The sequence below is a fragment of the Caloenas nicobarica genome, chromosome 2, assembly GCF_036013445.1.
Source record: "Caloenas nicobarica isolate bCalNic1 chromosome 2, bCalNic1.hap1, whole genome shotgun sequence".
Lineage (NCBI taxonomy): Eukaryota > Metazoa > Chordata > Aves > Columbiformes > Columbidae > Caloenas > Caloenas nicobarica.
In genome coordinates this window covers 103066377-103082588 of record NC_088246.1, presented here as the reverse complement: position 1 = coordinate 103082588, position 16212 = coordinate 103066377, and the positions used below count along the sequence as shown (strand labels likewise).

Genomic DNA, 16212 nt, shown 5'->3' with positions numbered 1-16212 from the left:
GCAGCATGGCAACACCATGCAAAAACTTCAAAACCTGTTTAATTTTGAGCTCACTCTAGTATTAGTTTTAAAATATCAAATCAACAACATCCTTTAATGTTTAACCAAACAGTTACAATTGTCTCTGGTTAAACTCTGCCAACACTGGAAATGAACCAGAGATTAATTTGGTTCAATGAATTTGGCTTTTAACCTAGACAATAAAATTTACTTGTATAAAAGCTCAAATCCCAACTGGCAATGTAAGGATGCCTTAGGGTACACTTTGGTTCTTGCCAGCACCACACATCCACCTTTACAGCTTTAAAATAAATCTGTGACTTTTTTTTCCCCACATGTATAGGCATATCCATGCTTACGTCACAAAACATGAATGCTGACTTTAAAGGGTTAATAATATGACGCTTGCTAACACATAACCTCAAAACTATGGAGGCCTACAAACAATTTACATCTGCAAAACTGGAAGCAGGGGAATGAAAAAAAGAGGAAAAAGAAAAAAAAAACACAAACCTTTTGCTCTTTACCAAGATAAGAGCAGGAGAAATACTGAATGAGTACAGGATTTTTAAGTCCCTATATTAATTACCTTTGGCATTAACTGTATCATACACTTGTTGCTATTCTAGCAAGCAAGTACATTTTTTAACAATACTTAGCTAGGCATCTTCTGTCATATTTGAGGGAGTACAGAATACTGTGTTTCTAAAGTCATCATCATGACAATATTGCCTTTGTTTTCCCATTACCTAACAAGTTACATACCATTTTCTCTTACCAACTGAGCTGTATTTTAAACAAATATACCTGGATGCTCTGTGAATATATGTCCTGTATACAGAGAGGAACAGCTTGGCCAGACCCACATCCCCGAAACCTCCACAACAGTGAGCAGTGATGGCAAAGAGTTGAAGAGAAGCCACTCCACCAGGACAAAGAGGAGGCAAGGGGACAGAAGCACGTCACGGCGCGATGTCATCAACAGTGTTCTACATCACCACACACGGCCAAGGAGGCACTTACACCTACAAGGCGGTAGGTACGCTGTCGGCCTGGTTTTAAAGAGATGGCCAGCATCAATAAACAGAAGTGAAACCAACAACTTCACATTTTTCAAGTCCTGGCCTGGTAATACCAACACTCTTTTGTGTTGGTATCAGCAGGCAACGCCAAGCTGAAGACGCCTGAGTCACACCACCACCCCATGGGGCCAGGCTGGGTGACCACTGCCAGCACTGCCAAACTCTTACTCACCAGAAAGTGCCTCTAAAGTCAGCGAGACTCCTCAGATGAGTAAGCAGCACTCACCGACATCAGTACAGGTTATTCAGTGAGGGCTTTGAAGGTTTTATTTTTATTTATAAAAGCCATGAAATCATCACCAGCCTACAAGGCAGCATGGGTTACAGAGAAAAGCAGCCATAAAGTGAGATAAATGACCCTATGCCATGACCTTGAGGTAGGAATAACCTCAGCGTAGGCTGTACCTACCTATACCAGGACTAAACACGACTCGGAGAGCACAGGGTTGGAGTAAAGTACGCAGCCAGAAAGTGAGATAAATGACCCTATGCCATGACCTTGAGGTAGGAATAACCTCAGCGTAGGCTGTACCTACCTATACCAGGACTAAACACGACTCAGAGAGCACAGGGTTGAAGTATGCAGAGGCACCAGATACATGCCACCAGCATCTCTCCTTCTGCTGGCTTAGTCCCCTTCCACCCTGCTATGCTTTCCATGCCACAGTGCATATTTAGCACACTGAATGGTAACCTCTGGTCTCAGATATGCTGATGGAAGTTTAAATTAACATGACTGAAGTCAATGGAGAAACACCAATGAAAGTCAGAGTAACTGAGCAAGGCTTGGTCTCTGGAGTCAAGTTGATAAAAGGTCCTAAAGCGACAGAATTTGTATCATTTTCTGACCAGTGTTTAGAAGAGATCACAAAGCCATTTACACGTCCACAGGATACAGCACCACTTTACTCCCAGCTCCACTGCTCAAAAAATTTACATAAAAGTGAGCTTTGTATCTGTGCGTATACACCAGGCCACATAGCTCTCACTAATAAGCTGAATTACCTAAACAAATAAGTTGACACTGCTGTTGGCAAAAGCAGAGTATCTTTGCAGTGGAAAAAAACTGCATAAACAGTATTTTACTCCACAGACGAACACCGTACTCATATGAATACACCCATGCTACGTGGCACGCCAAACATTTTCCTCCTTGGTTGCTTCCACCTCTTGTGTGACTTTTCACTACTACACTTCTACAGAAGACACAAAGAGGGCTAACATATCCTTATTTTTCCAGGTAGCTGGTAGGTGATAACCGGGGTGCATTGGCATTGACCACATTTCTGGGCACACACAGAGCAATGTGGAACCAGAGCCCCACAGTGCTGTTCTCCTGCAAGCTTGGGGCAGGACTGGATGGTACCTGTGGTTCCCACACAGAAACCAGTTGAGTTTGGAGCAGAGCAGAAAGCACTTCCACAGCATGAACACATGGGCAGCCTTCAGTGCCAGGAAGTCCGAAGCCAAATTTTTCCCCCGTATTGTCGATACACATTCAAACACCAGCTGAGGATCAAATGCTGAAGTTGGCTTCCTCCCTTCTCTTACAAAAAGCATAGTAAATTCAATTCTAATAATTTATTATTGTGAAGAGCGTTGTGATAATTAACCGGCATTTATTAGCATTTGACGGCAGATACGCTTTGAAGAATTTTAATGACCCATTAATGGATCCATACAACCACATGTACACAAAGAAGATACAATCAAGTCCATAGACCGACTCTTACTATGTGTTTGTACACATCCCGGAACAGCAGCAACAGCTCGTCATTGCTACTAGGTGCCACTGTATGACAACAGCTACAATTATACCATCTTGATAAACCATAATCTTTTGTAAGCCTAAACCGCTGACTTTGTTTCAGATATAAACAGGTGCCCAGCATGTTCCCACACACCTTTACCTGATCATCATGTTGTGGGTGGATTTAGAGGACAACTGTTAGCAAAAGGAACTGAACACAACTACAGAAGTTTGGAAAAAGGAACTGCTGCATCTCCTCTTTTTATCTCCTTTATAATGCTTAAAACACTAAGTTATTATTTCTTTTTTAAAAAGATCAGAAACATTATACCCAGCACATTCTTTGTCAAAGTAATCAGAGTTAAGGTTGTAGCAGTAAGTCACATCTAGAAAATGTGCTTTCAGGACAGATTCATGACTATTCACAGAAAAGACGGGGGATGAACAACGGACTTCCCAAGTGCTTTTTTTTAATGGCTGGTTTTGCTGACAAGCACCTTTCACAAACCTAGCTTGTCCTAACAAATTGTATTCATTCACAGCAAATTCTTTGTTTCCTTTTTTAAGGAAGTTTGCTGCCAGTGCTAAAAACTAATCAGCCTTAGGTGGCTGTCAGCATCCTGCCTGCCACCTTCCCAACGCTCCTGTGCCAACAGCCTGGTTTCTCGGCACAGCTCCATCCTTCTCACGGACCCCTTGCAACACTCGGATCGCTCCCATTTTCATCCTGATCGCAAACCTGCTCCGCTTCATATTCATCCTCCAAAATCTCTCATGCTCAACGTGCCACATCCACCCACTCATCCCAAGTCTCTGCCACCTTCAAGTTTTGAATGTTGACACCAGCCCAAGTTCAGAAGCGCGTGGCAGCCAGGAAATAGGGATCGCAGAGAAAATCAGATCTGGGGGACAGAGAGGCAGGAAAAGGGTCTATGATAAAATTTAAGTTCCTTAAAGTAACTACACAGATGAAAAATTCAGTTACGTCACACACATGCAAACACATGTGCTTGGCCAACCTCCTCCTAAACACCTCCTCTCCATACACCCCCCATCACCATTATTTCACTATAATTTTTCCCAGGACCCTCAGTGATAGAGCACGACTGCACACACCAGGCACACATGAGGTATCTCCATACCCTGCTCCTACACAGCTCTGCACACTCCCTGTCTTCTTCTCGTGCTGCTGCAGGAAAGCACAGACCATCCAGCAGGCCGGTGCCACACTATCATAGAATACTTTGGGTTGGAAGGGACCTTCAAAGGTCATTGAGACCAACCCCCTGCAATGAGCAGGGACATCTGCAACTAGATCAGGTTGCTCAGAGCCCCATCCAGCCTGGCCTTCAATGTCTCCAGGGATGGGGCATCGACCACCTCTCTGGGCAACCTGGGACAGTGTTTCAACACCCTCACTGTAAAAAAATTTCTTCCTCCTGCCTAATCTGAATCCCACCTCCTTTAGTTTAAAACCACTACCCCATGTCCTATCAATTTTTATATACTCTTAATTGAAAAAAAAATTCCCTTTCACTTGTGAAGTCAGGATTTGGGAACCGTTGTCTAGTAAAGACAGACACTACACTTCCTTAATAGCACAAAATGTTTTCTTTTCCCATATTTCTTCTTTTATTTTTCCAGTAAAGAAATTTCTTCTTTTACTTTTCCATGGGAAATAAAACCAGTAAGATCTCAGACCATGTTAACCCATCACAGACAGTGAAATCCAGTGATATTGTACAGGGACATGATGACTGGGGGAGCTCCAGCTGTCACCTCAGCTTCGCCACTCATGAAGAAAAGCATCACTAAGGGGCAACGATCTATCGTGTTACTACCTTAACACAGAAAACCCCCGACTCCTGCTATGGTGATTTCTGATGAAACAAAGAACAAAGACATCCATCTACAGAAACCCAGTGTCCCTAGGAACAGGGGGAACTGGTTCTCCACCTTCAAGAGTCTTCCTGGACATTCACGACTCCTCCAAATGCCTATCCCCACCCCCCCTAATTTCTGTATGTTCTTGTTACATTCTCCTTTCTTCTAAGGCTGTGTTCAGCTCCTCACACCCTGCCTTTGCCTCTCCTCCATTTCTCCCGTCTCTGCAGAGACTGACACTGACGCCAGCTGTGAAACGGCTGACAGATCTTTACAAGTCAACCAGCTCATCTTGGCATAGCTCTGCTATCCCAAATGCAAGGTGTAACCACGTGGGTGGAATTACACAGAGTAACTCTGCGTATCTGGTCTTCAATAAACTTCATAGAGCTGCAGTAAAACCCCACAAGAAAACTCTGAGTTACGCTAGTCAAAATCCACTAGACCCTAACAGCATGGAACTGAAGTAGGGATGCCTGTGTGAAGAGTCTTTTTATTGCTCCTCCACAAAATTATTCTTCATACACTCTTCCATGTTCACACACCCCATACCTACACAGTATTTTCTTTTTAAAAGATTACTGAGGAAATTCAAAATGAAAACTTTGTTTTGCATTTTAGAATGAGAAACTGGGATTTCAGCCCTTCAAATACTGTTATCTTCTCCAAAGTGTAGAATACACTAAGCAAAGCAAAATAAACCTGGTTTGCAAGAACAACAAAAATCTGTTACACGTCTAGCATCTTCTTAGCTGTCAGACTCGCACTTCTGATCATCTTGTCCTTCTAAATGTTGAAGACAGCTTAGTTTAAGAGAGAGTGCGTCCTTTTCCACGAGGATAACAGAGGACAGCAACTCTCTTGAGAGATGGGTGACTACTCTTCCTGTGCAGGGGAAATACCAACTCTGACAATAGTAGTTCCCAGACCCTGCTGAGCCAGCAGAATCATCAAGGGTCCTGATGTGCTGCAGAGTAACCTGCACTGGTCTACAAAACAACCTGGGGCAGAGAGAACTTGAACCAAACTTCAGACGAACTTCTGGATCTTGCCACTGCACTGGGCTGCTCGTCCTTCACCACATCCACTATGCTCTCGCTCCCATCGTCCAGGAGCAGAAAACTCACACACAGAAGAGCCAAGTGAAGTGGATAACCATCTGCCTTCCTCTCCAGTGTGGTGATGCAACCCATCCCAGAGCCTGCAGGAGCCTTGGACAAGCTTTCTGCAAGAGGAGAAGAGGACCTAGGCTTTAGAAGGGTAGGGAATTTGCCTAATTTCTTATATATCAAGGACCCCATTTCCTTCCCATTTCTCAGCCTGCCAGGCCACCCAGTCCTCAGTGGATTCCTCTTTAGCTAGTATTTTCCACTCCTCTTTCAAACCAGTTCACCATTTGTTTAAACTTTTTCTTCTCCTCCTTATTTTCTGTCAGAGCCAAGGAAGTGAAAACAGTTACAAGTCTTGCCCTACCAATCTTCTCCAGTGCTCCAGATCTAGCTAAAAATTTGCAGAAATCTTCTTCACCTGCCACTTCATTGCATTTCACTTGGCAAGCACTGAAAAGCCAATAAATGTCACTAGGTTATCTCAAGCTGTACACCACGACAAGGTAGCAAAGGGTGTGAAAGCCACAGCGTCTCCTGAGCTAGACAGCAGAAGATAAGAGTGATATCTAAAGGACTCCATCGCGGCTCTCATCTTTTTATGAAGACTCAGAAGGGATGCCCAGGTTTGCAATCCTATGCCTAGCTGAGAGACGAACGCATGACCTGCAATATACAGGTGGCAGGTAGGTTAGGACAGGACACGCAGAAGTCATCACTCTATCGCATAGACCACATCACATACGTTATCGTGACTAAAAAATGCCATAGGTTCTGCACTGTGACAGTAGGAGACATAGCAGCAGCCAATTCAGCAAAAGGCAATTTAAACTCTGTGCTTAGTGGCCAGGATGAATTTCACAGATTGCCTTACTGCTTTCACTCTGGTTTTCAGACTTTTATCAAGCCAAGCCACTCCCTTACAATACCCAGGCTCCTTAGACATTCACTTCAGAGCACCAAAATCTGGGGGAAAAGTCTGCTCACAGTCCAGAAGACACTTCTGAGCTTTAAACACCCTCCTTTTTAAGGGCATCAAACTTTGAAGTGAAATATTAGCAATCCTAGCCTTTTGCACTGCTTACTTTTGTGATACAAATACATGGCAACCTATAATCCCTAATCAACCTAGAAAATAAATGACTGATAAACCAATCTGCTTGTAACCCCATTAACAGATTCTGGCTTCAGTATCAACAGGGTAATTTGCTGATACTATTTTTAATCACGACTGCTAAACCATTAATCCCACAATTTCCACACAATATTCTCCCCCGCCCACTTCCCCAGCCCCGCTCTAAATTTACCCAAGGTTACCGACCATTTTGCAACTCATGAAAGAGTAGATAAACAAATAACATTTGCAAATATACACCTCCTGGCACTGGAGAATGGAGAGACTCCGATTACTCGGTTGATCCCGTTAAAGCCATTACTTTCTAATTGGAAGGAGTCATTCAGAAGCAAAGCTGTGTGTCTGCCATGTCACTTGACACCTGGTATGTGACGTTCACGATAAGATGAACTCACCAATACGCTAGCCACAATGAGAAGAAGTGGGTTATTTCGCCATACCACCATTAGTCACGGTGCTCCCTACTAAAAACTGTTCAAATTTGATGGGACCCGGGCTATCAACATAAATCGTCATGTCTTCTCAAAGTAGCATTAAAACATTCTCCAAGTATCATTATTAATGCCAATATAAATTATGCATTGAAGATCACAGCGTTCATTACAGAGGTAAAATTTATCTGGGGGGAAAGGAAAAAAGGAGACAAACAGAGCAAATCTAATTAAAGTATTTATAGATTTTGTACAGCTTTAGTCAGTAGTGATGAAAACGCTTCTCTAAAACGGCCTTAAAATAAGCATTCACAGAGTCATTAAAAACAGTACCAAGAAAGTATTGTGTTAATTAGCCAAAGGTACAGTTACAGGCAGGATGTTGCAAAGGGGCTGACAAGATAATACACGAGACTGGTAGATTATCCAAGGACGTATGGACATGCTAGCGCAACAATCTGGAAGACGGACCCTTGGTTTCATGCAAGCAGCTACACACAGGCGGAAAAGCTGTGTTTAGTGTTGGAAGGGTGGTGTTTAATGCTCCTTTCAACTTCCATAAATTACAACGTTAGCCATTCCTAATTGGTATACATCAGTATTCAAACACCACATTGAAATTAGAAGCTTAGCTGTTTTTCGGTACGCTAATAGATACTTCACAAAAACACATTAATAACCTCGTTGAAATATTTTTTGTATTCCAAGGTTAAGAGAAACGACTTTAAGAGACAGATGGTGAGCAACTGGTATGTCCCTGAGGAGTGCCACCGACTTTTGGAAGTTCTCACGCGATGCACCGTATGGGGCTATCTCTTATTTACTGCAAGCCTCAGGACTTCTGAGCAGAGCCCCATCTGAAGCCTTGAAAATACGCACAGCTAGGGTGGCACAAGGGGAAAGAAAGCCTAAAAATACAGCTCCCAGGGACTCCAAATCCAAAGGGAAAATAAGAGACCTTATTTCCCTAATTGCATAGTTTAAGTCAATCCTTAAGCTGCCTGATTCGTGGTTTTATCCTACTTGTGGCTGCCAGTACTGGTACCAGCTCACCAACACAGGTGCCTCACAGTCTGCAGCAAGGGAAGCCAGAATGCATCCATTAAAATAGAGAACGAAGCAACCAGCAACCTCTGTGCAAAGACTGGAGTGGCGAGGGTGGGGGGGGAGAAAGTCTTTGCAAGCACATCTTCAACCATCAAAGGAGCAGCTCTAGTTTCAGCCAGCAGAGACCGTAACACCTCGCCCCGCAATCCTTTACAACACACTGTGTCACTGGCTATTGTTCATAACTCTTCCCGCAAATCGTTTCAACATTCAGAGACCGACTATTTCTAAAGGAAATTATTTCAGAAGGGAAAGAAAAAAAATTGCTTACTCACGAACCTGGTATCATTATAACAATGAGGCAAAACAGCTAAATACACAGTTATATTGCACAACCCTGAATGCATCATTTATTGTACTAGATTTCAGAAAAAGAACATTCTGAAACACTGAAATAAATCAGAGCATAAATGTGACTTGTTGTCAGCTCATACAATATGGGTTAAATGCTACCATATGGTGAGTGCACACGTGTTACCCTTTTAAAAACAAAGAACATGGCTAATTTCTTTCCCAAATCTATTTTTAAATAAACGTGATTATTCTAAAATGAGGCTACCATTGTGCCTAAAACACCTCAATTTCCACTAGCCTCTCTCTCTTTCTTTATTGAAAACTAATGCCACTTCGCTGCTCACCATCTTTTTAAAACGCCAAGGAAAAATTACCATTAAGTCAGTTTTATCCCTATAATAAGCCAACACAAGCATTTCTAGGCAGTGTAAAAATAGTGACAAGCCAACTCACCGTTCTTCCTTTATTTTACCTGCCGGTAAAGCAAAGCATGCGCGTGTGTGCAATGCGTTAAAACTCACTGACATATGATCCGATTTTCAGCAAACACTCCCAACAGGACCTGCCCGATACACAGAGCTCTCGTTTTCTCTGCACCCCCCTCTGTTGTGTACTGAAACATACAGTTTTGGTACATTCCCAACCAAAAAGAACAACAGGGGGAAAGAAAGAAAAAAAAAAAAAAAGGACCAAAGCAAACATGTACGAAACACAGGCAGGGTAGCTGGAGCGGATGCTGTTGGTTTGAAAATTGTCTGTCTAGCCTCTGTGCTGAGTATTTGTTTTTATCATTATACTACAATTGAAACATGTCAGGAGCCTAAAAATAGCTACAAATTGTAATTACATATGCTTTGTAGTTTCTGTTTTACTTCGAAACGAAGATTAAAAGCTAGATCGTTTTAGAAACTGGTCTTAAAGATTTGGGGAGCCACAAAATTGTTCTAGTTTGCAATTTGGAGTACATTGCTGGAAAATGTTTCCTTTGGGACACGAACATGACAGCCCCAACACTGAGAAGCAAGCTCCCAGTGCCATACAGCAAGATGGCAAGAAAGAAAAGGGAGAAGAGTAGACAAAGAAAAAAGTAATTTCTTAGAGATTCCAAGAGTGCCCTGATTACGCATGTAATACTATAAGCTTTAATTAGGAGCTAAGTGCTGTGTGCTAAATTCATCTCCACAAACAGCCTTGTAAATTCAGAGTCATCCTACTAAAGTTACCGTGGGTTTACGACAACTGTACAACAGCAAGGCCTGGCCTGTGGCTTCTGCAACAGCCCGTAACCAAACGTGGACTTTGTTGAACAAGCGTTAAGCTCCGCAATATCCTGCTGATACAAATTAAATTCCTCTCCACGAGCAACCACTTTAATGAAAGGTTAGCAAAAGTGGATCTCAAGTAGTCATCGGAATGTAAGTAGTTTTGAATCCACTGTAAAAAGCCTCTGTTCCTCCGCGATGTAAGACTGGAAACAGTTTAGACCAGTGTCTTAATTAACATGTTACTTTGTCACCATGTAAACAGCCGCTGTCCCCGTGTCCCTGCAACAGGCACCTTTTGCAATGTCAGCTCACAACTCCGGAGCAATAAACAAATGAATTATCTCACAACAGCCCTGTGCCACTGCTATAAAATACCTGCTAGAACTTATTGGTCAATAAATAGTTTGGCAGCAACTTAAGAGATGCGAGTGTTGTCCATCCGCGCACTAATTTAATCTGGGAACATATGCTTAATGCCCTGAGTCTGTTTGCACAAGGGCTGTTGCCGTAATACAGTTTCAGGAACGCAAGGAGAAACTGCTAACATCAAGCGTGTAACAACGCTGATGGGCCTCTGCAGATAAGCCAGCCGTAAACAACACCAAAAAATGAATAATCGACGTTGAGCAATCATCGCATCAAAAGAAACAGAGCTCACTGGCTTCAAACAGCAAAGCAGGTTCAGCAGATCAAGAGACAGAACATTTGCTGACTAACAGTTAGGTAATGAAAGTAAACATTTGCAATGAAGTCATCACCCTAATGAGAGCCATGCCAACCTTAACTACCTGGACCATAATCCACCAGCACGTTTTAATGCGGGCTCACTAACATAATATTTACTAGAACCTCTCCTGCTGGAAAAGGAAAGGAAGTCTCATTTACTTTTAACATAGAAATGACAATGAAGAAATGCTGCTATTTGTTAAGTCTTTCTAACCCCAAGTACGGTACTGGTGACGCCCAGGGAGTTACTGTGCAGTTACAGTGGGTAACTGAAAAACAGAATTTTGCCTTCAGTGACTGAGTCAGAACAGCTTTATCCTAGCACTGAAATGTATAAACATTTGAAGCATGTAAGATGTCTGCTTTGAAAAAGCAATGTTGCTCCAAGGTTCAAATATTTATATTGCAAATATCTAATCAAAGAAATGTGACTCTTTTTTTTTTTTTTTTCTGCTTTTTTGCCATGCAATGACTAATTATCTGGATTAAGTCTATGGCTACAGAAAAAAAATTAAAAATCACTGTAGTATGTTTTAGCTGATTAACTGCGGATGTTAAGGATTTCAGACTCACATAGAGAAACTGTAATTCTACCCAGAGACACCCTCATGCAACTAGTAGTCAATGGGAGTGGCGAGCATGCTTATTAGGGGAAAGCACTGGGCTCACAAGCAACAAGTCAATTTATAGGATGGTTGTACATGCTCTTACCCAACTAAGGAATATCACGCAGCTATGAAAAACAGTAGTAGTCCTCTTCCCCTTTCTGCACAGAAACGTAATGCCCATTCAGGCTTAAAAGGTATGCATCTACAAATTCATACTTGTGTCTCAAACACTTAAACAGGTACATTTTTACCTGTAAAATTTGCAAGCTCCGACAAGTTGCCTCCTGCGAAATGCAACCACTTTGTATTTCAGCTTTCTATTCAGATGACTTTAAGAAACAATATAGTCAAACTCAGCTTTCCAGTTTGAATATACATACACAAACTTTATCACTGGTCTCATAAAAGCTTATGCATTGGCTCATTTTGCATACTGTATGTAATCCCAGAGAAGTCCTGGAAGTACTTGGTGTGAATTTAAGTCTTCACAGAAGTGAGGCCTTTCAAAGTTAACAGGTTTTCGTTCGTACTAAATATAGACATTCTCCATTAGATGCGACCTCAGTGTAAAACTCACCAGTTAAGACCACAGGTAACTATAGGTAATTCTGTTCAAGTAATTTGCACATAAAGACCTTAAAAAAAAGTGAATAAACACTCTGCCCAAAGTTTACCCAAAGTTTGCAAGAGTTGGTGACTACATCATTCATCTGATGATATCCCTCCAGGCTGCCCCCTCTGGTACCAGCTACACAAGCACCCACAGCAAGGTGCATTCTAAAGGCTACTAATTTTTCAGTCAATTGAAGGCAACATTCCTGCTTCTGAAGCAGATCTGTTAAGTCTTAAGTCATAAACATCTTCCTTTCCTGAAAGGAGGGGTGGCTGCACTTACAGGCAGTTCAACAGGCAGAGAACAAAACGATGGCACAACCGTTTTCACACCTTCAGTGAGTACTTCTGCACTGGTAACTGCCATTATTAAATCTTGGTGACATCACGATACTATGACCAACTATAAAAACATACAATGAACCTGATTTTTAAAGCAATTACATCAGTCACTGTCACAGGAAAACTTCTATCTATAAAAGCTGAATGTCACTCCTGTTGCTCCATTCCAGCCAGCTATATACTGTTACTGAGGTCCCTTGCAAATAACAATAGGAAGCTTTCGCCTTAGTGATGTAAACTGTTTTCCTTTCTATGATGCACAGAGAAGTAGTCATTCACATTCACGGAGGGACTGTATGGAGCTCTTGATGCATATTGTTTTAGTCACGCACAGCAATTTAGAAGGTTATGCTGAGCTTAGATAGGAGCCCTACTAACAAATATCACTCCTCTCTCTAAACGTTTTGGGGGGTTTTGGGACACCCTCCTGTCAGATCATTCCTTAAGACAACATTATTCTTAACGATGCTTGATTTTTCTTTTTTTCTTTTGTAAGTATATTAACCTAACAGTTTAGAGGGGGGTTATAATGCTCACACAGACCACATAATACTTATCACGAACTAGATGTCGCTTCAACATCACTCTGTTTTACAGGAACTAAAGCCTTGAAAACTCATTATGGGAAAGAATTATTAGAGATACCTAAATGATATTTTAAAACCGGAGTCAGTGAAGATGTGCACCATGCCAGTAACACAAAGCTCCACACAAAACACTTCATTGTACAGAGCTCATTCCAGATGGCTATAGCAGCTACTCTTGCAAAAATAAAGAAGTCTCCTGAAATAACTGCACCATAATACTAATCACACCACAGGTGCTCCTACAGAACTTCAGCTTCCAGTTTCACCAGGGAGAAAGCTCCGAAAACCACCGCGACCCACGCCTCCTCACTGCCCGGCGGGACAAGATGGGGTGCGCAGAGAGGCGCACAACCAGGCTCGCCGACCACGGGTTTGCTGTGACAGAGCCAAAGGACACACTGGTGGGAAACAAAGCAGCAGCTCTGAGAGAGACCACTCGTCCCTGCCAGCTGCCACGGATGCAACCACAGGAGCGAAACTCCCAAAATGTTCCCTGCCTTGATGAAAATTTTGCTCCCACCACCGCCACCCCTCCCCAGCACTGCTTTCACCCCAAAACACCCAATACCTCTTGTAATACAGTTACTGTTGGGCCATTAGCAGCAGCCAGCCTGGGAGGCAAGAGCGGGGGGCTCCGCTGGAGAAGCAGGCATGCCCCTGCTCCAGGCACCCACTACCACCCGCACCCACTCCCGGGGCACAGCCCCAGCGCCACACACACACCTGCACGAGTACACACATGCGCCTGCCTCAATGCAGCACATCCCCAGCCCCGCACCCCTGCGATCCCCATCCCGACGTGCACACATGCACCCACCCACCCCAACCCCAGCAGAACCTGCAGGCACACACACCTGGCCCACGTTGCAGCAGTGCAACGCAGCCCATCCCCAGCCCTGCACGCTGCTTGCAACACCCCTCCCGGCCCATATGCACCTGCCCCGCAAGCAATAGCTCGCCCCTCAGCATGTATATACACACACCCCTGTGGGGTTGAGGGGGAGATAGAGGGGAAGCAGCTGCAGGTCACTGCCCTCCCTTAGGGCCTGTATCCTCCTGCTCGGTCTCCTCTCCAGGGCATGCGGGGTCTCAAAGCACCGCAGGAAAGCAATGGTCAAAAATCAAGACATGCACACCCTGCAGAATAAAACTCTTGAGCTATCAACCCACCCGCATGCCATGCACAGGGAGGAGGGCACAAAGGAAATCTGACAGAAGAGCTTGAAAAACAGACCCCCTCCCACCCCAAAGCAACCCACATTTTCCCACTTAGCTTCTGCTTAAAATTATGTGGGTTGTTGGGTTTTTTGGGGGAAGGGGGGGGAATCCAACCAAATACACGGTTGCCAAGCCGAGTTAATGAAAAACCCTTTGGCTGTTAACTCATTTAGTACAGCGAGCATGAAATAAAGTCCGTGGCATGGGGCCAAAGCACCGCGGCCCTTTGCTGGGCAGGCCTCTGGGACCTCTCCCCGACCGACCGCTGAGGAGCCAGCCCGCAATTCTGAAGAGCTGCGACCTTCCCCTAGAAATCAATAAATCCGTCAAAAAAAAAAAAAAAAAAAAATCGTAAAATATCGATGGCACTGCCGGGCCCAAGGAGATTTCGTAAGGGCACTTTTGCCTCCGCTTCCAAAAAAAAGCCCAACCCCTTCAATCCCGTCACTGAGAGGGGAAGCTGCGAGGGGATATGAATAACGAGGCCGGGCGGAGGATGCGCACACCGCCGGCGCCGGGCGGAGGCAGGAGGCAGGAGGCAGGAGCCCGGCCCGGCGGCTCCTCCCGGCTCCTCGTCCCACCTCGCCGCGCCCCGACACCCCGGGGCCGAGCGGAGCCGAGCGGGGCGGGCCCGGGCGGTGGCGGGGGGCGGGCCGGCGGGCTGGGGCCGCCCCGGCGGGGCGGGGAGCGCCAGCGGGCGGGGCTCCGCGGGGCATCCGTCCGGCCCCGCCTCGCCCCCGACCCGCGGCAGCACCCCCTGCACCCCTCCCCGCCAAGGAAACTTCTCCGCTCGCAGGGAAAGAGTTCGGGTCCCCGGCCGGGGAGACGCGGGGGGCGAGCCACGGAGCGCCTGGCTGTGGGGAGGGGGGAGGAGGAGGAGGAGGAAGAGGAGGAGACGGCGAGAGAGTTGCGCCTCTCCCCAAAAAGGGACTTTGACCCCGCACCGCTCTCCGGCGGTCCCCGAATTACATATTTTTGTCACAGGTCGGATCCTAACGCGCGTCGGCACAGCGTCTTAATTTATGAGCTCATCAGCCTAATTTCATTATTTAATCATGCGCCCAGCAATCGTGTTTCCTTAAGAAAGGACTGACCTATTTTTGGCTGGAGATAAACGATCATGTTAACAGATGTTAATCTTGTAATCTGTTTTTCCTGTAAGCACTTCGCATATCCGCGTTTCAAACATTAAAAAAAAATAATAAAAAAAAATCTTTCCCAAACGACTTGACGTCACGATTCAGTTCTTATTAAAAAAAAAAAATCTCGCAATGGTTTCAAAGACATTAAATCTTTTTCACTTTATAAATGCTGATTTGTTCTGCCTCAACTCCCACAGGCTTTTATTTGCATTTCAAATTCCACAGGTTACACCAGTCGCCTTTTCAGAAAATGTAAACCAACAATAAGGCAGCAAATACGGGGGGGGGGGGGGGGGGGAAGGGGAACCCTGCATCTGGATTAAAGAAAGACTAGAATTAACGTTTAGAGAGTAGTCCGAGCAAAATCATATTTGCACTTCCAGTGCCCGAGCGCCTCCGTATCTATAGGGGTAACATAAAGGATAAGTTGTGGGCACACACAATGCGCATTCCCCAGAAGATCCTTGTCTGCTGCTGGGAGCTTATTAACGCTCCTAATAAATGGTGCTGACTCCAAACCGACACTTTTCGGCTTAAAACACAGGGTTTGTCTCCAGCAGTTAATTGCAGAGGTTAGCTGGTTGGAGGGGAAAAACAACGGCCGGCTGTCATGCTCCGCACGCCTCCCCACACGTACTGCCTATTTTAACACCCCACCTTGTTCCCTCACAGCAAAGTTTACCCATCCAAACTTTCCTCAACTTGCCCGAGTACTTAATTCGCATTAGGATCGCGACTAGGCGCTATGCTAATTATCACCGAAGATAGCAGCGGGGGGAGGGAGGGACGAGGAGGAGGAGGAAAGCTTTTATAGCACAAAACGTCTGGAACTGCATTATTTCTATTCTTCTTTTCTCTCTCTCCTTCCCCCTCTCCCCTAGATCTCCCTCCCCCCCCCCCCCCCTTTTTTTTTAACATATACA

The 16212-nt window shown here is 44.6% G+C and overlaps 1 protein-coding gene across 2 annotated transcripts in view; it reads right to left on the bottom strand.

Annotated features, from left to right (window-relative positions):
- Positions 1-16212, bottom strand: part of ZNF516 (zinc finger protein 516) — a 102607-nt gene that overhangs the window by 85565 nt on the left and 830 nt on the right. The gene's annotated exons all lie outside the window — the stretch shown is intronic.